We start from the raw sequence: 24,451 nt of genomic DNA on the forward strand, positions 1-24,451 counted from the left end.
GCCTAGCCAATTTTCAAGTTGACTTATTATTCATATTTCTAATAAAATCAATTATTTCATGGAAATAAGTTTGACTTAAACTTTTCATTGGAGCACATATATAACATTTGCCTCAGTGTCAAAAAATAATCTGATTTTTAAATAAAGCATAGTACAATATCAATACATACTAATTGACAAAGAGCTCATAGATCACAAAAAAAAAAAAAAGGACTAAAAAACTGAATAAAGGAGCCTGCTTTCATTCAATATTTTTATCAGTCACAAAGATAGGCTGTTACATAACAAAACTGTTTTATAGTTACATAAATGGTGTATGAAATTCACTGATAATTCAGAGATTCATGAAATATTTAAATAAGAAAAAAATGAGGAGCAGTACAAACAGTGAAAAAAAATCTAGGGATGAGAATGAAGGGTGGGACTATCTTCTGAAAAGCATTCATTGAGGAAAAAATTTCTGGGTCACAGTGAACACAATCTCATTTATGCTTCTGGTGAGAAAAAAAATTGGATGCACAGCAGGGAGAGAAAGATTTATTGGTTTTACAAAATAGAAATGAGGTTGAAAGAAACCAAGTGACTTGCCTCAAGATGAATGATAAGCCCTATTGATCTCAATCAGCCTTTTGCCAATACAATACTGAGATTTTGTCCCTTTGTTTTCAGATGAAATTTACATTTTGTTCCCAAAATAGAGATCTCAGAGGAATAACCTTTCAGCAGGGTTGTTTTTTTTTTCCCACTAGGCCATGACCTACTGTCCGCTTACGAGCAGAAGTAGGGTGAGACAGTAGAATGCTAGCATATATGTTCAGAATAACATGTTTTCAAAAGCAGCTGCAAAAGCTTTTGAAGAAGTTCTAACAAAATACTTGCATTGAAACACAGATGATAGGTGGCAAATAAGAGACTTGCTATTAGTGTATATGTACATTTTCAGTAGAAGTATTACAAAGAATTCTTTTAAGCAAAGGAAATTTATTTTTAAGAATTTGAGGAAAACGCAACAGATACTATTAAAAATTAAGATAACCGATGCAGTAAATGAAAGAAATGATGGTTGTTCAAGACAGCATGGAAAAAAATTGATGGATTCGGTATATTTAGTTTTGAATTCTGTTTGCTGTGTTGGAAACAGAATTTTAGAAGTAACCTGTTCACAAAAAGGAAGTGTTTCATTCGAAATAGCATGTATGCTAATGAGTCAAATACAGAGCTTCCATTTGCAATTGTATTTTTTGTTCAAATCCAATCAAAAGCCAAAAACAAAGTTCAAATAACATTTATCACTAAGAATGACATCACATGAATACCTTCATAATACATAATAAGATCCCACAATAAAGCACTCGGGCATATATTTATCTGAATGCCTGAAGGCTCCCATTCTGCTTTTAAAAGTGTGGGTTTTTTTTTTTTTTTTTTTTTTACACACCTTCTTCCATTTCTTCTTCACTACAAAAAAAATCACCAATTAATCAATCGTGGAAAACAACAATGAATGCTCTTCCTTTGGTACCTTTACATGGGAAAATATTTGCTTCACTCAATTTTGAGAAGCAACAGATAAAAAAAGAACATCCTTAATGCTTTCAGAAGCTATTTTATGTTCTAATTTATTCTTCTGCTTCATATATTAGTTTTAATCTCATCTTGTTCTCATGAAATACATTCTGGTACAAGGTTTCTTTATTTCCTGCCTTTTTTTCCTTGTTTTCCATTGTTCAGTAGTGTCTTCTGCGCAAGGTTACTCAAAATTTTTTTTTTTTTTTTTTTTTTAAGTTATCCTTAAGTAGTTATTGTAATTGCTTAGACATTTCCCTTTAATTGCGTTGTTGGAATATTGCTATAGCTCTTCCATTTAAAATTTGATACCTAATACATCGTATTGACGCCATCTGTTTCCAGAAACAGGGATATAACTTCTATTCTTGTAATGGCTGCAAACCAAAGTCTGGCTTCAGCTTGCGTGTACAGATATTTAAGTGATGTTAAAGACACTGTTGAATTTATTTTGAAAACACAAGTATTCCAAATTTTAACTCCTAAAGAACTATTTTCAGTTTAGTTGTCCTGACTTTGATCAGACTCCATTTGATCTTAGTGATACATCCTGCCTGTTACATTCCTGCATATTTTATTATATTTGTTTTGTGACTTGATTTGGAAGTATCTTGTTGCAGACTGCATTCTATACTAGTTTTTATGCTATCAGAAATATTTTTAATATATAAAAATATATAGAAATAGCTTTTATTCTATTTTCCTTTAAAATATGAGACAAAAAAATTAAAAACCAACAATTTTTCACAGGAGTATTTTCTTTACATTCAAAATCACCTTTCTGGACATTACAGTATACATTCAGCTGTCAAAGAGCAATTTTTCAAGATTATTTGTCATAGAGGAAAATTTACCTGAGAGATCTCATTTTTGCCTCAATGACTTTTTTTGTTCTGACCCTTAGAGAACACAACATAGAATCTATGCCCTTTGTGATTTTTGAGTCAATACTACCAGAATTTTCTTAATTAGCACTGTTGCTTGACCTGATAAACCTTTTTGTCTATACATCTAAGTCTTCAAATCTTCCTTTCAACATATGGCACATATATATATATACACATACATATATACATACATATATACATATATGTATATCTCTACATTCACATGTGTATTAAACATAAAAGCCCTTGAAGCCCTTGATTTTCATCCAGTAACATTAAAGTAGATACTCTCACATTCCTCATATTCTTAAAGTGCAATTTGCACTCTAATTTTATCTCAAACCTGAACTCTATAAGGAACTACATCCTCACCGTAATTAGATGGTAATTACAGGCCTGTCTCACTCTAGTGCCCGGTAAAATTTTGGAGAAAATTATTCTGGAAATCAAAGGAAAGACTTGATAGGCACATACAGACACTGTTGGTCATAGCCAACATAGGGTTCAGCAAGAGAAAGTTACATTTAACTAACCTCTTCTTATGACAAGATTGCCCATCTAGGTGACTAAGGGAAGCCAGTAGATGTTATTTTTTTTTTGTATTTCAGTAAAGTGTTTCTCACTGTACATTTCTGGACAAGTTGTTCAGCACATAGCTAAACAACAGCATAACACAATGGGTAAACACCTGATAGATGAGTCAGGCTCAAAGGATTACAGTAAATGGGATTACATCAGTCTGGTGGCTACTCAGCAGCAGGACTCACCGCTAAATAGAGCGCAACTCCATTTTAGGGATTGTTTTTTTTCCAATGTTTTCATAAATGATACGTATGCAGGACTCAAATTTGTACTAAGCTTACAGATGATATTAAATTAGAACAAGCTGCTGACTCCTTTGAGTAGAGAAACCTTGCAGAGAGATCTTTACAAATTAGGAAGAGCTGTTAGCAGTCACCAAATGAATGAAATTTAACAAGAGTAAGTTCAAGATGCTGTACCTGGGATGGAGCAACTCTTGAAACAGGTTCAGGCTGGGAGGATGAGAGACTAGAAAGCAGCCCCATAGAAAAGGATCTTGGGAGTCAGGTTGATGACAAGGTGAATCTCAGCCAGCAAAAGGGACCAGTCATACCATTGGGTGCATCAGGCTCAGCTGGGAAGGGAAGGGATTGTCCTGCTCTATGCTGGTGCAACCTTGCCTTGAACACTGTCTACAGGTCAAACACCACAACATATGGAAGATATATAACTTTTAAAGAGCATTCAAAGGAAGACTACTAAGATAGTGAAGGGTCTCTAAAGAGCAAATGCATAAGGAGCAGATGAGGTCCCTTGTTTGTTCAGCTCTGAGAAGAGGAGGCTAAGAGGAAGACTCACTGTAACCTACAGCTCCTCACAGGGGTAGCAGAGGGGCAGTGCTGATCTCTGCTTTCTGGTGTCAGCCACAAAACCCAAGAGAACAGCACGGATCTGTACCAGGAGACAGTGAGGCTGGTGTTAGGAAAAGGTTCCTCAGTAGACAGTGTCATGTCCTGGAACAGAATCTTGAGGGCAGTGGTCACAGCCCCAAGCTTTCAGTTTTAAGAAACATTTGAACAGTGCTCTCAGCCACACGGTCTGATTTCATATGGTCCTATGTAAAGACAGGAGTTAGGCTTGATAATCCTAATAAGTCCCTTACAACTCAAGATATTCTATGATTCCGTGATAGAATTCCTCTTCTATTGGTACAGCACAGTGATAAGATGGAAATACAATAACTGACTAAAATGGCCTATTATTGAAAATACAATATCCTTGTGTTTGTTGCATAGAATGAAAACCTTAATCTACACTAAAGAGTCCTTTTTATTGCACTGTCATTCTCAATACTTGTTAGATTTTCCCAGGTCTGAAATCTGTGCGATGTTTGCACACACTTGAGCTTAAGTTAGTACTTATTCTAAAAGTAATCTTCCTATCTGGTTCCATTTTTTCCTAGTAAAAATATTTGACACAGCAAGTCAAATCCAACTCTTCCTCTTGTCAAACTTTAAACCCAAATTTACATCTGACCATGTTTCTTCACAAGAGAAGAAATTTTACCTGTTTTAGCTTTATGCAAAATGTTTTCACTTGGATATCTTGTTAGATTGGAAGTTGCATCCAAATAGTATCCTATCAGTTTGCAACCCATTTCTAATTTTTTTTTCCCCAACAGAAGAAATACGTCTGTTATGCTAAAGAAAACATCATCCCAAGGCATTCACTGTAATTCAGTCAGAATTTGTTTTAGTTGAATTAAATACACAGTGTCCAGACTGTTGAAATCCAAGAATTTAAAAGGTTTCTAGAAATTCTTTATTTAGAAATTTTTTAAAAAAATCTAATTTCTCAAACCTTCTGTGAATGAACTGAGGAAATCCAGTAAACATTTTATTGGGAAAGCATACAGGATATTACAAGCAAGGACATAAAAAGCTGATGTTATTGAAAATCTGGTTCTGAAATGCCATCTGTATCCTAACATTTACATTTTCACAAAGTAGAACAAATGGCATAATGAAGCTCATTCTTTTTGTCCTCTTCCCCTCACCCTTCTCCACCTAAGGGATTCTGTCGAATTCAACAGTTCTTAACTGCTATGTTTTCTCCTTTTTTTTTTTTTTTTTTTTGGAAAAGATTTAGTTTTATAATACTTCACTATCCTAACTTCATAGTGAAAATAATCACTTTTCCTAACCAGAACATATCTATTAGCACAACCTTGGGTAACATTACAGGATTGACACAGTAAGTGTACTTGTTTGAAGTATATTTTAATAAGACATGGGAAAGGTGGGGGGGGAGAGGGAGGGAGACATTTCATTGTAATTTCAGTTAACCTGAATACATTTCAGTAATTTAATAATGAAAATAAAAATTCCACAGTTACACCTAGGAGTGAAAAAAAAACATATGGATTTACTAAATTTGGCAATGCTAGTGAAAAAGTAACATGTAACTGCAGTATTTGAACAATTGCAGTAAAGGGGAAAAATTTCAAAATGATGAAATTATGTTTTCAGACTAAAAGATTCTGAATCACAAGTCACACTGAAACAATGCAGTATTTATAACTAGGGGAAAACACTTTTTTCTTCTTCTTTTAAAGCATTTTTCCTAACAACTCTTCCAAATCCAAAGAACAAAACAATGTAGAAATATTTAAGTTCGTAGATTAACTTCTGCCAATTCCTTCTCTACTGACAATTTAAATAAAAGAACTAAGTTTAGGAAATCCAGAATAAATCATTTATTTTACAGGCAATCTGAGGAATAGCATACAGAAAATCATTAGCAATTTATTACTTGTTTGTCTTTAACTAAAACATATGTTGGAGGGGAAAAAATAAAGTCAATCAGTTGTTCTCTATAAGAAAGCAAATCTAGAGAATAGTAAATTATTTTTATTTTGTATTCATACATCTCTTGGGCTTACATGATTGAACTGTCACAGAATTTGTCAGAGTAGTATCTGATTCTCCAAAGGAACAAAATATGAACTTATATAATGTGTTTAAGATATATACGTAAATAATGTACTGCATTGTGTTTAGTATTCTGTCCCATCTACCAGGTTTACCTTTAATTCCTTCAACTGCTTTTTTATATAGCGGGTTTCATTCAACTGCTTTTCTTTTTTTTTCTTCTTCTTTTTTTTTTTTTAATATAGCTGGTGTGGAAACGGGAAAGTGTTTTTTGTACTTATACAGAACTTTTGATGTAGATAATTATTAAAAACGCACTAGCTTCAAAAAAAATCTAGATCTGAAACTGTATTTTCTATCTAGCAATTGTAAATGCTATGTCTTACAGCATTTTATGCTTTCTGTTCTAAATACAATGAACATAAACATTTAGTTCTATGTCTCCAACAATCCTCAAATCTTGATCTTGAAAGTAAAGAAATGCTTACTCGCGACCTACATGTTTTTTGACTGACACTGGATGTTTTTTCATATAGACTAAATGTTTCTAATTAGTTTAGACTGATTATATCCCAACACCCATCAAAACTACAACTCTAGAGAAAAACACCAATTTTTTCCAAAGCTATATACACAGCTGAATTCATCTGTCCTGGTATCTCAATGTCTGCAGAATAGTAGTGCACAGATGGAGGAGTAACATACTAGTTGCTGCTCCAGAAAAAAAACATAACCAAAGATCAGACACACATATCAGTTTCTTTGCCAGTTTAGAAGTACCACATCCGAGAAGTATTTGGACAACACTCTTTGAAATATGGTGATTTTGGGGTGATCTTGTGTGGACCTAGGAATTGGATAGGACCCTTGTGAGTCTCTTCCAACCTGGGTTATTCTATGATTCTGTGCTAAAGAATACTACAGCATAGTCATAACTTTGATCTTTAGTTCACTGTCCTGAAGCCCTATAAAGCATTGAACTTCACAGCTGAGCAAATAATTGAGAAGACAGAAGATACTAAAAGTAAAGAGATACTCAGAAACCAAAGCAATCTGTATTTGACAAGTTATTTCTTCATTCATTTGAATAAGAAGAGCCTTCAGTACTCTACAGAACCTGGCACAACAGTTCAGTTGCATAAAGAGGAGCTGAGTTCATTAAAAACAAAATTAAGAGAAACATAACCGCTTACCCTATGGGAATACATACAGTCCTACACAGAACAATTACATGACTATAAAAATCTGTATTTTTTCCTGTGCCTTTTTTCTAATCCTTGTTTTCATTTTGGGGGATTAATTTATTTAAAAAAAAAACACTCACTGCAGGCTAGTAAAAATTATATATTAAAAAGGTCTCTGAAAAATTAGTAGCTTCTAGTGGGAGGGACAGAGAAATAGGATCTCACACTGCTGAAATCAGTTATATATATATATATACACATAAATATATAAATAAATATATACACACATATATATATAATATATATATAAATAAATATATACATATATAAATATATATATATTATATAGTCTCATATATATATATATATATATATATATATATATATATATATATATATATATATATATACTTATATATATGAGACTGAAAAAGATGTGCTCTTGCCTTAAACATAAAAGTGAAGACACTATGGTAGCACCATCTTTCTGTAAAAAGACAAACCATAAATATTTCAGAACATAATTCAGAACATAAGACTTAAAGCAGTAACAAACAAAACAAACAAGATATTTCATGGGATAAAACACCAGAACAAGAAAAGGAAAGAACTATAAAAGATCTGTTTATCTGCTATTATTAGTGATGTCCTTTCTCAGTGACAAAAAAAAAAAACACAAACATTATAAATCCCATGAAAAAGATTCACTACTCTGATGCTGTGCTTACAGACTAAACCATGATACATAGCAAACTATGGAGACAGCAAGGCTCCTTAGAAACAATTCCACTCAGTTTTTCCCCCTCAAGGACCTTGGAAGTCAGGACAGTTGTAGTACAAGGAAATGAATGGATCAGGCTGACAAAACTTAATTCTAAGCTAAACATGCAAGTAATTTCTATTTCTCTACTTCTACAACAGACTGTTGCATATTATTGCCCTATTTTTTATCTTCTTGAAAGAACATTAGGTATTGAGATTTTCAGTTAAGGTCTACATCTAAAGCAATAAATAGCAACAACTGCATAATTTGCATTAAATGATGGTTTTTATGTTATTCTGGCCAAATCAGAATGATCAGGCAAGTTAAAATTATAAACTCTCTTACAGAGTTAGGAATATTTACTTTTTGAATTATTATTATTTATACTTCAACAAGCTGCCCAGAGAGGAGGTAGAGTCTCATTCTCTGGAGACAAGCAAAACTCACCTGCACTTTCTTGTGCAACCCACTGTGGAGAACCTGCATTAGCAGACTGACCAGATGATCTCTAGAGGTCCCTTGTGACCCCTGCAATTCTTTGATTCTGTGATTAAAATAAGGGGAAGAGGATTTCAAATGATATATATATAATTTAACAATTAAATTTAATAATTTAAATGATATATAAATCATTTAAAATCATCTTCCCCTTATTTTAATATATATATTTTAATATATATATATTAAGATAAATTATATATAATATAAATATATAATATATATAATAATATATAAATATATAAATATATTTATATAAATATATTTATATATATATATAATATATAAAATTTATCTTGTCTACAACAGAGCACTTAACATACAAACTAGAAGTTAGAGTCAGCAAACTAAAAAGCTAGTATTAATCCACTTCAAATTATTTTGTACCTTAATAGGAAAATCACAGCAGTAGGTGGTATTCCTTGCAACATTTTCCTCTGCAGAGAATCTTGGGATCCCTTTGAAACAGAGACTTCTCCTGTACTCCTAATATTTCTCTTCAGGGAAAAAATAACACTATGCATTTACTACTGAGCTTGACCCTGTCTGCATATGGTATATATGATCAGAGAAGAGCTACTACTTCTATCTTTAAACCTAATTTCCAGGTTATGGTTAGATCTGGATGTCAGGTCACTTTAGCAATTGTACCTTGTAAGACTAAAATTGTGATGGACACATACAGAAGTACAGTATTAAAGTATTTAGTATCTTTAAGTTAAACTGCTTATGTAAGCACAGATAAGATTTTTGGATTTGTAATTAGGGGTTTAGAAGCAAGTTTCAAGTATTTTCTACTTTGTGCTCTTTTACAAATCAAGCTCTTTAAGGATCTTCAGCTGAATAGAGAAATATTCTTTATGCATATAATCTCTTGGTTTCACCACAGATCTTCTGTGAAGACATTTCTTATCCTGCACCTTCTTGTGCCAATATAAAGAAATATTTCAAATCCCTGTCTCTCAACATATTTCACATTATTTCCTTTTGAGAACAAATAACATTCAGCAAGAATTCTTAACCTAACATTAATAAGTGGATAAATACTCGTTCTGAAATAACCTCATTCAGCGCATTTTGTAGGTCATCAAATTAGTCAACTCTTCAACAGCTTGAGGTGGACCTCAGCATATATAGTTCTCATTAGACCACAGTCAGAGTACAAATAACTGCTAATGAGTTCATCACATAATTGTTCTGTACTTGATATTTATCCATTCTAGAAAAAAAAACTATCTTTGGATATCTTTATGACAGGTATTTAGGCACAGAAGTCACAGTAGTTAAACATTAATTACTGATTGGAATGTTGGGTACATTTCCAATGCTAATACAAAACCTTTGTTATTTCAGATTTGAAACTTTCAAACAATGCATTGGAGATTAAGATGTGCACGTGGAGCTATACATCTCTGACTGGATGCATAAGCAGTTATTTGGAATTCCTAATAGCATCCTTGGATAGGTTTATCTTCAAGATGTTTCTCATTTACACCAAACAATTCCTATACAGAATGAAGGGATAGCATGAATACTCCTCTACCACATATCACTTCCACGCTTGCTGTTCAGAAAGCAAGAAATAGAGCTAGTACTGTAAGTTTAAACTACTCTTTGAACAAAAGTACATGTTTTCATACAATTTATAAGTATAGAAAAGGTCTTCCATCTATTTATTGTTCCATTTGAACTATATTCAACTATATTCAACCCCTTACAAATTAGTGCTCACCAGTAAAACATCTGACTGATGGAACAATGAGTTGTAGAGTGAGAAAAAACGTCCTGAGGCCTTCTAGCCTGAGTCAATAGAAGCAGACTTATAGGGTGATTAAACTTTCGAGGTCTTTATAGCCATTGCCCTACAAGCCAGCCAATGTAGACCAGGTGTGTAGAACATTGTATTCCAGCTGAGGAGCAGCACTTCCCATGCCTTGCAAACCGATTTTCAAACCAAGGTAACATGAACCTTGATGACTCTTAATTTTACACACAAAATATTGGTGAGGACATCAAGTGTCAACACTATAAGAACTATACACGTACAAAAAATATATATGAAAATATATTTTCTAAAGAAAATACATGAGCTGCATTCATACAATCTTACTGAAATCCTGTTTAGGAAAGTACTTTAAAACTCCAAAGGTGCTAAGGAAAGTATTTAATAACATTCTAATACCTGATGCCATTCCATCAGTTAATAGGAATTATGGTCTGATTCCTAGACGAAGATGAAAAATAAAAATCAGAGACAATTAGAAACAGTTTCCTCAGACAATCTTCCTCAAAGGAGAACATGTTCTGTTTTTGTTGGAAAATGGTCTGATAACAAAATAGGATATCCCTTCTAAATAGGTGGTGCAAACAAGAAAATAATTTTGGAATCTTGGCCTAAAGTGTCTTCACTATTTCCAGACATGTTTGCTGGGTTGTCATTAGATATATGAAGTGATTTAAGTTTCTAAGATTCAAACAGAGTACTTGAACAGTTTAAATTTTCAGTTTGTATTCACAAAATCCTCACAAAGTAAGGTTTAAGACATCAAGAGAAAAACTATATGACAAGGAACATTTTATCAAATGACAGAGGTAAAAACCTCATCCCATTTAGAAGCGCTGGTCCTTGCAATTCACTGAGCACACACAAGATTGCAATTAACTTGAGAGAGTTCTAGAAATGTCATAAGCTAGCAGAGAGCAACTCAAGTATTTTATGAATGACAAAAAAAGCCAAGGGAGATGATTATAACCTTGCACTCATTCAGCAATCAAGCATCATCATTATCAAATATAGCAAAGCTTAAAATACCTATGCAAGTTGTGGTTGCTGAGGACTCATTCAGCAAATTATCATATAAAAATAAAGGTAGCAAAGGTTATGGGTTTGGGATCTATGGGTTTTCATATTTCCCCAATTACTCACATCATACTTCAGAGCATTAATGATACTAAATTTCTGAAGACTGAATCTTATGTGAAAAATGTTTTCACTTCTGACCATATCAAAATCAATGAAACATGCAAAGTTTGTATGATCTTTTGAAGAAGTATCAATAGAGTTAAATTTTGTGAGCCTGATAGGTTAAATTGATTAATGTTACTCAGTAGCATACATTAGTATACCATATACGAACATACACCATTTAATTAGCTTTACATGAAGAGGAGGTTCTTCAGAGTATTAAAACAAAAAAGCTCATATTAACACCATATACCCAAATTGTTTATTCCTGTTTATAGTGCTAAAAAAGAAATGTTATCAAAAGAAAATAAGCAGAAAGCAAATCAAGTAAAATAAGAACTATTATTTTAGGTCTGTTTGTGAGGCCATTTTAGTCAGACATGATTATTCAAACTTGGACTACAACAACATGCACCCTGATAAGTATGCTTAAGACTTGAATAACTTTGCAGTAGTAGATCATAATTACAGCATGGTATTTTTTACTGTTTCACCTTGGCCTTTTCAGGGATTCCCCAGTCCTCTAACAAAGGCCTACATAGTCTGTATGCAATATTGTACTCCAGTCATGGTAGTTTTTAAGCTAGTGAACATTATGTTATGCCAATCTGCATTCCAGAAGACAACCTCTCTGTCTACTACATCTCTATCCTAATCTACTTAAACAGGACATTGCTGACACCAACTACTCCTTATGGCAACTTCTGTGGATGCACCATACACAAAAGAGAACATTCAGATCCTACAGCTTTTCAAGGATTACTCAGACTAATTACAGATTCAAAACAAGAAAAGACACTCATCTCACAGCATTTCCTTATGGATATTGGGATAAGTATTCTCCTAATTTTATTCATTGATTACTTTACAAAGAAGAAAACTTACAGCTACTCCCATTGAATATCTCTCCAACTGACTGTTAGCCAATGGTCTGCAGTTTTAAAACATACTGAGTTCATAAATTGCTTCTTGATGTCACACTCTATTTCCAAAACTTCATGTTGAAAAATTGCAACTCAAACCACAAAAACATCTTTCTGAAATGCATTTTAGTTAGTTTCAGAGTTTGAAATTTAAGTATAGCAATAGCTAAACTATGATACTTCAGGAAAAGTACTTATAAAATGCCTTCATATAAAGAAAGACCGATGTCCACAGTGTGAACAATATTCATATACTGTCTTTTTACATTAAAAAAGGGAAGAAAACCAAGATCCAAATACAGACTATGGAAAATAATATAGGTAAAACGAAAAATACAGGAAACTCATTCGTTTCAATTTTAGACAGATTTTCTTGGTAAAACAAAAACATTCCTCTGAAACCGTATTAAAAATGTACAGCTTAATATTTTTTCCACAGCCAGAAATAAAACTACAGCATAGACTTACAGCAAAATGATGTTAAGATTGGATTTGTAAAAGGAGTAATGGATTATTCATCTGTGCTCAGATGGAAAGGCTGGTTGCTTCTGCATTTGTGTAGAACTGTACAAAACAGAAACAGATTTGCAAGAGGACAAACTCCTGACCTAGTCAGCCTATGTTGAATTGCTTGAGGTTTTTGTCCTCCCCACTCTACTTCCAAGGTTATACAACAGCACAGTGTTCCAGATACATTTTCCACAGCTCTAAAACCGCCTCCTGCTCAAAGCAGGATGACTGCCAGCACCAGATCAGATCAGTCATGGAACTTTCTAAGACACAGAAATCTTCAGAGATGGAATGAGCTTGTTTCAGTACCACATTATCCTTGTCCTGAAGAATTTTTTCTAATATGCAATTTAAACCTTGTGCCTATCTGAACCTTAAATATATGGGTGGCTTCCACTCTGCAAAACTCATTTTCTATTCAAACAAATAAAAATAGTATCTTGGTTTTACTCTGTATCTCTAAAGGAGATTATTGCCTTTGAGGGGAAATTCTCAGATCGGCTAGGTAAAATTCACTGTTCCCTGTCCTCTCTTCTAGAAAAATCAGTTCTCTCCTACAGTCACAAGCTATGATTGTATTAGCAAAAATGTAGAGCAACACCAACAGTTCTGCCAAGTTAAATAGTTGATTCTAAAGATCCAGAAATACACAATAGGCATTTCAGGATCATTTTACTCCAAACAAGTTCAAATCAGGTAACATGCATTGAATGTCCAGTAAGCTCAACAATATAAAGTTAAAGTTAATATTGGAGGAAATCTTCAATTTCCAAGTTCTCAATGGAATTCAGTTCATACATTGAGAGCACTTGACAATTTGAGCCAAATTTCAATTAATGGTGACTATTAGAAGGTTAACTTCAAAAATGCCTTTCTGAAGTAAAACAGATAATGGCACTCTCTCCCCTTCAAATCCATGCATTCTCATAGTAAGTTAGAGAATAAATTCTCTTCCTTCTCCTTTGGGATCCTAGAAATGACTGCATTTTATCATATCTACAGCTGCACTGTCATGTAAGACTTAATATGAAATGTCAAAAAGAAAGTAATCCTGACCTCTATGTCCTGACCATTCATTCCATAAGAAAACTGTTATGTTTTGAACCATCACCTGGGGTGTGCTTAGCACAAAAGAAAAAATACTTATGCTGTGATGAAGGATGGCCTGTGGGCTCTGACAACTTGGAGAATTTTTATTGAAAAGTGTAACATAATTAACTGCTCAGTACCTAGTTGGCTATAATAGGAAACTGAAAGGTAAGAAAAATTTAATATTGTCACAGAATCACCAAGGTTGGAAAAGACCTTCAAGATGAACCAGTCCAAACATCCACCTATCACCAAGAGTACTCACTAAATCATGTCCCTCAACATAAAATCCAAATGTAAACTCTGTGTTCCAGAGTTTTAACAAACAGGCTCTAAAACCTACTCAGAATGTGATTCATTCCACTAAAAGAATTGATCCAGAAGGTATCCCCAAATCAAGATTGACACAGGAAAACATTGAATTTACTACACACTATAGCAGCACTACTCCTCGATAAATTCTTCACAAATAGGTTGAATTTTCAATAGTTTTAGGAAAGCATCGAGTGCAAGGTGTTTATTTTCAGAGAGGAACATTTAACTAGCAGTCTATAAAAGTGTTATTAAGGGCATTTCAGAAGAGTGAACACTTGGGTTGTTTTTTTTTTTTTTTCTCCTCTTTTTTTTCCAGACAGGAACTGTTTATCTGAACAGAAAGGACTGGTGAGTTTTAAGCCCCAAGTTACCAGCACTGTAACGGTGTCAGGCAAAAGGTACAAATCTTGCTTCAGTCTTCTTCCTGTAAACTGTCCTAAAGTTCTGCACTCAATGGCTGTTTCCCTAACTCCTTTTCTGCTGAGGGATACTGAAATATTAAGCAGGCAGTAGGTGAAAAGGAAGATGGTAGGGAAACATCAGAGCAATGTGCAAAAACAAAGCTGCAAAACTTCTCTGAACCTTTATTTTGGTCAGACCATTAGCAAAGCTTCCTCACAACGTACTTGATGATGAGCATTCAAGCACACTTTCATATTAAGCATTTCTTACAACCTAGCTCTTCGTTGTTTCTCATTAGGGGCATTTTTTTTTCCCCAAAAGATCTGTTTAACATCTACTCCACATCATGCAGTGTGCATAGTGCAAAGGTACTGATATCTCAGTTTTGGATTCAACTACAGAGACTCAGCATCTAATCCATAGGCCTTTTATTGGATCTTGCCCCACAGAGCTCAAGTCACTTTTAGAAATATCATGGGTGCTTTTTCTTATGACTTCAGTTATTGCTTTCAAAAACTCCCTAACAAAAACATCAGTTTGCAATTGAAGAAGAGACAGCTTTGGTTAGAATTAATTACAAAGATGTCCTGAAAATATCTGATGAGTGTAAAAGGACAGGATCTTAGTTAACAGACATAGAAGATGGATTAAAGAAAACTGAAGACCATTGACATCTCAACAGAACCAAGAAAATACACTGAGAAGTACATTTAGTTACTAGCCAAGTCATTACTCTGTTTCGTAGGATAAGAAAATAAAAGCTGTCAGTCTTTTGTTGTACACCCAAGTTATTTGATTCACAGTGATATCTTTAAAACTACAATGCTGAATAGTTACACGTAATAAGCTTAGAATAGAATAGAAATGAAATACCATAAGATGGAAAAGGTGTTACCAAAATGAAACAGTCAATTATTCCAAATATATGAGACAATCAGATGCCTAACTGTAATAGATGATTTGAGAGGTACAGCTGATTGATGTGTCCAGACAAAATAAATGCGATAGAACAATCACTGCAGTGTATCATTCTAACTCACCAAATAAATCAGGATCAACAAGGATGGAGTCAGATCAATAGACCATATTGCAATAAGGGAAGAAGTTGACCTCCAAAACATTTATAGTTCGTAGGGATTATAAAACAAAGCCAAGTAGCACATATGCATGTTGCTAAGTAGTTACTGGGTAGATCAATTGGAAAAACGAGTAGGTTTTTTCATTTCAAATACAGTAGTATTGTGAGAAATTAACTTTCAGAGATTAGCTTCCTTATAATAGAGATACTGAAAGAAATTCCCTGCAATGCCAGGGAAACATGCATAGAGAGCTAAAACAGTACAGCTCCTTTTAAAGTGTTCTAAACAGGCAAGAGAAGTATCAGAATGCTTATACAAACATGCACTCTGACAATATTTTTTTGTACAAGCGTAAAAGATTAATTCAAAAATTGAAAATTGTAGACCACACTAAAATGTGGTACTTGTACAGATGTATAAAAACTCTTAAAATACAATAATATTCATGTCTTCAAATGTGTTTTTTTTTTTTTTTTTTTTTAAATATAGTTTAGGATAAGTTTTTCTGCTTTTTTCTTACTCTCCAAGTTCTCTTTTTCATCTCAAAGCAAAAGTTATCTTGGCAAATGATCCTTATATATTTCCTCATTGTATATTTACCCACATAATTCCAGTAACACCTTAAGCGATCTCAAAAACAAAAATTTATTACAACATTATTTAGTAATTCTTCCATGAAAGATTACCTTGGTAATTTCTAATTAGCACAGAAAAACAGTTTTTCTCAACTATTTTCACTGCTTTTGCAGAACAACATCCTAACCCTACCAATATCAATAATAGAAGTGCAGGGAGATTGTGTTGCCTCATGGTCTTGTTTAAATCCAGACTAGTGAAAATCATCCAAAATCCATGTAATTCAATGACTCAGTTGATCTCTGTGGACCAATTTTGATGAGAAACTGGTCCAACAGCTCAAAGATAAAGACATAATTCCTTTTTGCTTTTCTTCAGGAAGAAGAACTGAGAGGACTCCATGCCAGGCTTACATACACCCTATTTTTATCCTTTGACTATCTTCAATAAAAAAAAAACAAATCATAACCTAGAATTCCCTTAGTATGAGTATGGAAAAACAAATGTGCCCATAGGTATGTATGTGATAAATAAACATGTTTATGAAAACATTGCCAAAACATGAAGAACAAACAAGAACTACCTATGAAAATGAACATGTTCTTAATGGCAGAATAACACCTGACACTTCTGAGCAGTTATTCTTCCAGCACATCAGTTTTTACTACATCAGAAGAGATTTGATTTCAAGTTTAAAGGAAGAGAATATTATTCCAATCTGCATCATCATGTTTGATCCCAGTGTTTCAGTACATTAACTTCAAACAATTAAAATGAAATTTAACATTTTAGTAAACTACTTCCAGATGATTTCTGTTACCACTAACATTGCTACTACTTTTTAGCAATAACATCTAGAGATATTTAAGTATTTCTACATTATATACTACATTTAGGACAAGCACACTGCATACTCTACAGTAATATCTTCATAAACTATCTAAAAGCCTAGGATTTTTTTTTATTATTATTATATTTTAAGACCCAATTCTAAACAGAAGAGCATAAACTACTCATGACGAACATCCATTGTTTTTATGGTATCTACACATATAAAATTACTTTTCTAGTTTACATATAGAAGGAATGAAAACATAAATGTGAGTTGCTGTATTCATAGTCTCACGTTAAGTAGAGGAAGGAGAGCAGAAGTAGCAAAATCTCACAGTAAATAAATCAAAAAGAAAAAGCTGATTCATATTAATCAAATTGCAGGAATTAAAACTTTAGTTTAAATAAGCAAATTAATTATTGAAAAAAATTACTACATATCGTATGAATATAGAGTAGGTGCCATGTTTAACTAATTGTAAAGACACTGATACATTTGCAAATACAGCCTGCAAAATATAAAGGCCACAAGTTCCCTGACAATTTTTCACTCAAGTAAGAAAACAACATGGCTCAAATGCTTCCCATTAGATCACACTGAGTTCTACCTTCCCCTCTCAGGGAAGTGCACGTACATTGATTCAAAGTGAATCTGCAGAGTTTCACTAAATTACATGAAGTAGAGCTTAAATCCCACACAAATATAAGACTTAAGATGAAAAAAAAAAGAAAAAAAATTAAATACTGTGAATGACTCCTCATGTTTCTTCTCACTCAACCTTTGCAGTTCTTACAAATCTGAAATTCAAGCAGTCAGCAACACATAGTATCATAATTACTACTCTTACCCTTTATCCACTGGTTACCCATGGTGTTATTACTAAAAGAATTTGCCAGTAAACAATAACATGCATTGTAATATTAAGCAAGCAAGCAATCAACATGCTTCAAGTTCAATAAAGAATTTTAAAGAACTTGCAAAATTTTTTATTAAGTAAAACAAGAATGCATAGTGCAGGACCAAAAGATGAACACCACCACACACACACAAAGGAGCTCCAAGCTTATTTTCCATACCTTACCTAATGCAAGGCCATTTTACCATAATGAGAAGTGATACAATTAGCCACACTCTGGACAGTGTCACTACACATCCCCAACACTCCCTTTCCCCTAATATATAACTAGAAGATGTAAGTTTATTTCTTGTTCAAAAGTGATGTTTCATGAGACTGTTTCTCCTATAAGCTGATCCTACAAGCGCTTCACAGAAAAAAAGAGTTGTTCTGACACAAACAGGATTAAACAGCTGTTATAAATCCCTCTTGTCAGAAGTTTTTTAAAATTTGAATCTGTTTCCATATTACAAGTAATTTCCAGTGATAAATGTAGTACCAGGTCACCATACGTATCAACAATAACGTATGTGGGGATATAGAAGAAGAAGGGACAAAGTTGCATTATTTGTTTGAAAATATTAATTTTCAACTTCCTGATTAAGAACAGGGAGCTTCTCTACAGTAATCTACACCATGGGATATTGTTGTGCTAATGGTATTCTGTGTAGAGCATTAAAAATTAAACAAATGCCTATTGAAATTATACCAGGTGATAAATAATTTAATGGATCAGCTTCATATAATGTAAACATTCACAAATTATTTTAGCATGAATTAGTAATCAAAAGCTAAATTATTTAGATTTCTGCTGCAAAAAGGAAACCTAATGAGATCATAAAGAATTCTTATAAGAGATCTCCAGACTAAAAAAAAAAAAAAATGTTTTCCAGGAAGGTAATATACTATCTTACAACTTATAGTTATAAAATTGTATTTTTACAGTCAGGATGATTTACTGTTCGCTTTTACTATAATGAATGTTTGAAGTATAGTGCTAACTTTTTTTTTTTTTTTTTTTTTTTTGGTAACATTGCAATATCATAAATACCCAGAAAGTCTTTTCATAAAATAGATGTACTCTTGGTTTGATTCTCCAGGAGCAGTCTTCAGGAAACAAATACATGAGAATACAGCAATACAGACATCACTGTATTTTAAAATATTTACATTGCAATTAATTTTCAAGAGTGATATGTCTAAGAGTGTCAAAAAAAGTAAGAGGCAGGGGAGATAAAATAAGCCATCCAACAACTTAGTCTGTAAGAATTTTCCACAGTGAAGAGACAACTGAGGGCTTCTCTTGTCTAGTGTTACTTTGAAATCATGAACTTTGGCATCCTTACACTAGTAATTTGTTTTTGTTCATTTTTTCTTTCCTGAAGGTAAGTATGCACTTGTGTTTTAACTGTTTTTAGTTTAATTTAGATTCCCAGCATGAGGGCACTTCACAAATAGATCCAATATAGAAAGGTCATCAACAGATTCCCTGCTGAATGATTCTGATATTTGTGGTATATTTATTATAACATAAGAACAATGAAAAAGCAGTGACTTTTCAATATAATTGCAATGACTATTTCAGTTCATAAGTAACAGAAAAATTAACTTCACCAATATGAACTTATTGGAAGATCAGACTGACATTACCCAACATTTCATTTGTTTAAAAGTTCATTTCTATGAAACAAAATGACTAAAGAGATTGAAGGGCATTTCCCTTCTCAATTAAGCACATAAGTTGGAAGCTAGAGAGGAAGGTGCTGCACTGGGGCAGGCTGGATGAAGCAGTATTATTTTCCTGTTTAAGAATATCCATATAAAAATCAGCTGGAGACAAAGCTGACGAAGTTACAGCACAATGTTCCTCTGGTAGGAAACTTTAAAACCTGAACATTATTTATTTTCCTGAGAGGAAAGATGATGAGGATCAAGGCCATATTTTGAACATTCAGTTTTCCATAAATATCACTATTCCTGTATACAAAGAGTCATTCTGAACCCAAACTGACCTAAAAGAAAAAGTAACAGCACCCTTACATAAGCAGGAGACCGATTTAAATTAATCATAACTGGTTTTGTTCTTTTATCTTCCTTTTATTAAGTTTGTTTTCTAATTCTGTACTCCTTTTCCAGTACACATTTTAGTGTTGTAATAGAAATTAAGACCATACTCAGTATTTCTCTTGTCATTTAACATATTTAACATTAGTTGTGACAATACTTAAACTCATCAACTGAGTATGTGTAGAAACAAGTAACATTCCAATTAAGGCAGCTGTATCACAACACTGTACAGTCAGTAAACAGCAAAAAAAGTTCACAGAGGAAAACTAGTGCCTCTAAGCAGTACAACTCTATAAAAATGAAGTTATAACTGTAAGATTCAATCTTATAAGTCATAGTCTTGCTAATTTCCAGACTGACAACTTAAGAGTCAATTAAAATTTCTCAGTTGTTACTGCTGATCACAGGAGATACTGAGTGCTTGCCAAAAGTTATCAACTGTTGGTTTTCTATCATTTACCTCCTTTGTTGCTCCTTTTAACTACTCTTTTTTTCCTGTATTGTGCAATAACATTTTCTATCAAACCTTCTTCAAATGTCTGAGACTGTCCCAGTCTCCTAAAATATTCCTCTACCTTCCATTATTAGTACCTTTCCTTAGCTCTAAGACCTCCCTGTTTCATTTTCCCTCCCCTCGAAAATCCTACTGTACCATTTGTTTTCCAAGTTTTACCCCTTTCCCTGACTTACTTCTCCAATTCATATTTTCATCCTTGATTCTCATTCTTCCATCCTCCGCTTCTCCCAGATATTTGGGGCCAGACATTTCTCAGCGGTGTGCAGTGACAGGACAAGGGACAAAAGGAATACAAGAAGGTCCATACAGACATGATACAAAACTTCGAGAGTAACAGAGCACAGGAATAGGCTGCCCTAGGAGGTTGTGGAACCTCTTTCCCTGGAGATACTCATTACCCTGGATGCTTTCTTGTGGGGAACCTAGATGATTTCCAGAGACTCCTTCCAATCCCTACGATTCTGTAATTCTGTCTCATCCTCCCTTTCTTTCCTCTTGCGCACACTTTTCCCATGGTAAAATCATTCTTTCTTCCATAGAACTCTGAATTTAGCTCCAAGTATCCTCCTCCCCTATTTGAAAAAGATATACTCTGTAATGTACCTCTCCTTAGCAGACCTCCCATATCTAGTGCAGAATATAGTAACAAAATACATGATTCACATCTTTCCTGTTTTCTCTTCACCATCACTCCATCCTCCTTGAAGCCTTTTTCTTCTTACTTTTTGTTACTCCTGTAAACTGGTCTGTTCCATAATCTACAGACCTCCCTTCTTCCTGATAGAGCTGCTCCTAGAACCCACATCTTTTTCCCCGCCTCTTACTACCTATCCAGACTGTAACGTGTTTATTACGTGAGCCCACACAACTGGATAAAATTGCTTATGTCTTCCACTTTTGTCATAGGCAGTATTAGGATTCTCTTTTCCAATAGAAATAATTATATTGTTCCACTTTGGACAAATTCTCTCAGAAGTGATTTTTCTCTCTAAAACAATTCTGAGCATTAAAACTTTATTTAAGGCTTCAATCTGCCTTAAAGCTCTTTGATGTATTTCCAACGATATGTTAAATAATAGGTTTGTTCAAACTCCTTTTAAAACTGAATGAATGTTAGGCATCTTTTGAAACAGAACGAAGGTACAAATCAATGAAGCTTTAATCTGTCAATCTCTCATAAGTAATCTGCCAGTAATCCTCATCTGATAAAAGCAAGACTGTGAAGGATAGGCTAATTCTTAGATCAGTTCTTCGAAGAAAAAGACCACTCTTGTTTTGACTTCCAAATTTAACAGTGAAAGATTGAAGTTAGTACACATATAGCTATATGTACAGCAACTTAATAAAAACAACTAAGAAAAGAAATTGAAGTCTTTTGTCTAATTTAATCATCAGGCATATATCAGGCCTAAGGTGTACAACACCTGCCATTGATGAAAAGGAAATTTGCAGATGTTCATTCCATATTATGCATCTCCAAATTTCAGGGGTGCTTAAACATAGGCTTTACACTAATTCTGGATTTACTCTGTAATTTAGACTGTAACATCTTTGCTTCTAGTTGTAGTGTAGAAGGTTGGAAGATCCTACTTCACTAGAGGAAATAAGATATGCCCATACTTACGATGTGGAAATTATTTAGAGACTGAATATGAATTCCACAGTGAAATTTTTTACAGTAAAAATGAAGGGAATGCTTAATGTTGGCAACAGTACAGCTCCACAGAGAGTCAAAATTCACTGTATGAGGTTAAAGACTATATTCACAAAGCACAGTAGCTTCAGGAAAAAAACTTCTACTACAGAAGAAGGTATTTTTGAACACAACACTTTTTCTGAAAAAAATATTTTTCATTGATTATCTTGTAAAATAAATGAAAGTCGTGACAAGACATGGATGTTTTCTACATTCATCTCATTCCTTCTGAAATTCATTTTCCCCATGTTTAGTAAACATGTAAACAGTACTGAGTCACAGCTGTTCTGACTCCATCCTAATAGTAGCTATTAATACTTTTGTTCTCAAAGAAGAAGGTACCATTTAAAAAGATAACTTAAACTACCTAAATGCCTATATGAAGGCACAGATGGGAAAATATGCACCAAAGATAGAGCATGCATTCCCAAACGCTAGAGCAGCACTTTGGTACACTTACATTCAGTGCACAAATTCATTTCACATAAAGTGAATGTTTCAGTTTCGCATTATTTCACTTCTACTTTCTAGACTGATCAAAATGTTTTTTACTTGGAAAAAAAAATGTAACATGAGTAGTTTGACAGAAATACAGTATTTGGTGAAGTATAACAACTGTCCTTCCTGCAGAAGATGTCACAGTTTTGCTACGTGAATTGCTGAAATCCTAGCAGACAAGGCCATAATACCCTTGTAATTAATAATGTCACATCAACATCTGCAGTTCCCTGCTCAGCACTTCAAGCTTCCTTCAGGCATTTGTCTATTTTCATTCAGTAGTAACACAATGTAGTGGTGTGTGCTAGTATCTTTATCAAATCTTACCCCTAGGCTTTTATAGAGAAGTGGTAACTACCAGACCTTTTCACCCTCCAACTTTTAAGTACTTATTCACTTGTTTGCTAGCAACTCCACAGGAATTGGAAGTCAATTTATCTGAACACAAACTTTGCTTTACTTTTTTTTCCTGAACATTAACTGAAAGCAAGTTACATCTATTATGCAGAGAAACTACTCTTGCCTGATGTACAAAGATACATACTTCTTCCAAACTACACTCAACTGGCATTAGTTGAATAAGGGAAGCAGTTAACATGTACAGAAAATTGCCTCACTTCCTAAACCTGTAAAGATTTTTTTCTCTGAAGAACGTACTCCAACACTGAGCTGAACTTTCAAGATCAGTAAGAAGTTTCAAGACTATAAATTTAATAAAACATGCACACGTATATGGCATCAGGTGTAATATATATTGCCCTGATGATCTAAACTTTCTAGGGAAGATAACAATGGAGAATGGAGTCAGAGACAATAGCACTGTGATAAAACACTACCTCAAAGACAGAACTATTAGAACAGCCACAGGAGGTTTAGGAAGATAGTAAAAGTTCTAGAGAAAATATGTTTGAAAATCAGTTGTTGAGCCTAGCAAAAAGGAGGCTACAGGAAGTCTTCATGGCAGCTCCTCACGAGGGGAGCAGAGGGGCAGCACTGATCTCTCTGGAGACAGCAATAAGATATGATGCAATGTTGGTCAGGCATTCAAATACGCTCTTCAGGGTAGTAGTCATGGCACCAAGCTGGCAGAATTCAAAAAGCACTTAGACAAAATTCCCAGACACAGGGCTTTGTTCTTGAGGAGTCCTGTGTAGAGACCCCTGTTTTATTCTTCTTTATTTTAGCCAAACATTGAGCCTCACTTAGAAATACCAATGTCCAGACAGAGAATGAAACAAAACTCTTCTAGTTCCAAGTGCTGACCGTTAATTTCACAAAACAATGAAACTACTTCTGAGAAATTCTTTGCAGTATGAGACAGTATTGCTGGGAATACCAATAGTCATTTACTACAAGGAGGAAAAAAAAAAACCAAAAAAAACCCAAAGTTGACTCACCCAGTTAATGGTGAAAATCTCTGACAGGCAAGCACACCCACTAAGCAAGTGACCCTTTCTGCAAGAGATGTTCTCCCTAGGGAGGCTAGCCCTTAATTGAGCCCAGGGCACTTCTGGTCAAGTGGGAAACACATGTCAATTGTTCGCACCTGTTCTTCCCGGGCCAGCCATACTCCTTCACCAGCTGCTCAATCGTCAGTTCAGGGTGTGACATAACAATTCCCCTACCAGCCACCATCTAGTCCATAAAGGGAAGCCATCAAAAGAAATACATAATGTTAAAACATGAAACTGAAAATCTTAGGAAGGGAAAAACATTTAACAAATAAAAGTCACTGCA

At 33.9% G+C, this 24,451-nt stretch overlaps 1 long non-coding RNA gene across 1 annotated transcript in view; it reads right to left on the reverse strand.

Annotated features, from left to right (window-relative positions):
- Window positions 1-24,171, reverse strand: part of LOC149918481 (uncharacterized) — a 60,676-nt gene extending 36,505 nt beyond the window's left edge. The window contains exon 1 of the long non-coding RNA XR_016465509.1: window positions 24,112-24,171. This is a non-coding gene — a long non-coding RNA (uncharacterized LOC149918481). The remainder of the gene's footprint in view (window positions 1-24,111) is intronic.
- Between the last annotated feature and the right edge of the window lie 280 nt (window positions 24,172-24,451).

The sequence above is a fragment of the Phasianus colchicus genome, chromosome 3 (assembly GCF_987193195.1).
Source record: "Phasianus colchicus chromosome 3, bPhaCol1.hap1.1, whole genome shotgun sequence".
NCBI classification, from domain to species: Eukaryota; Metazoa; Chordata; class Aves; order Galliformes; family Phasianidae; genus Phasianus; species Phasianus colchicus.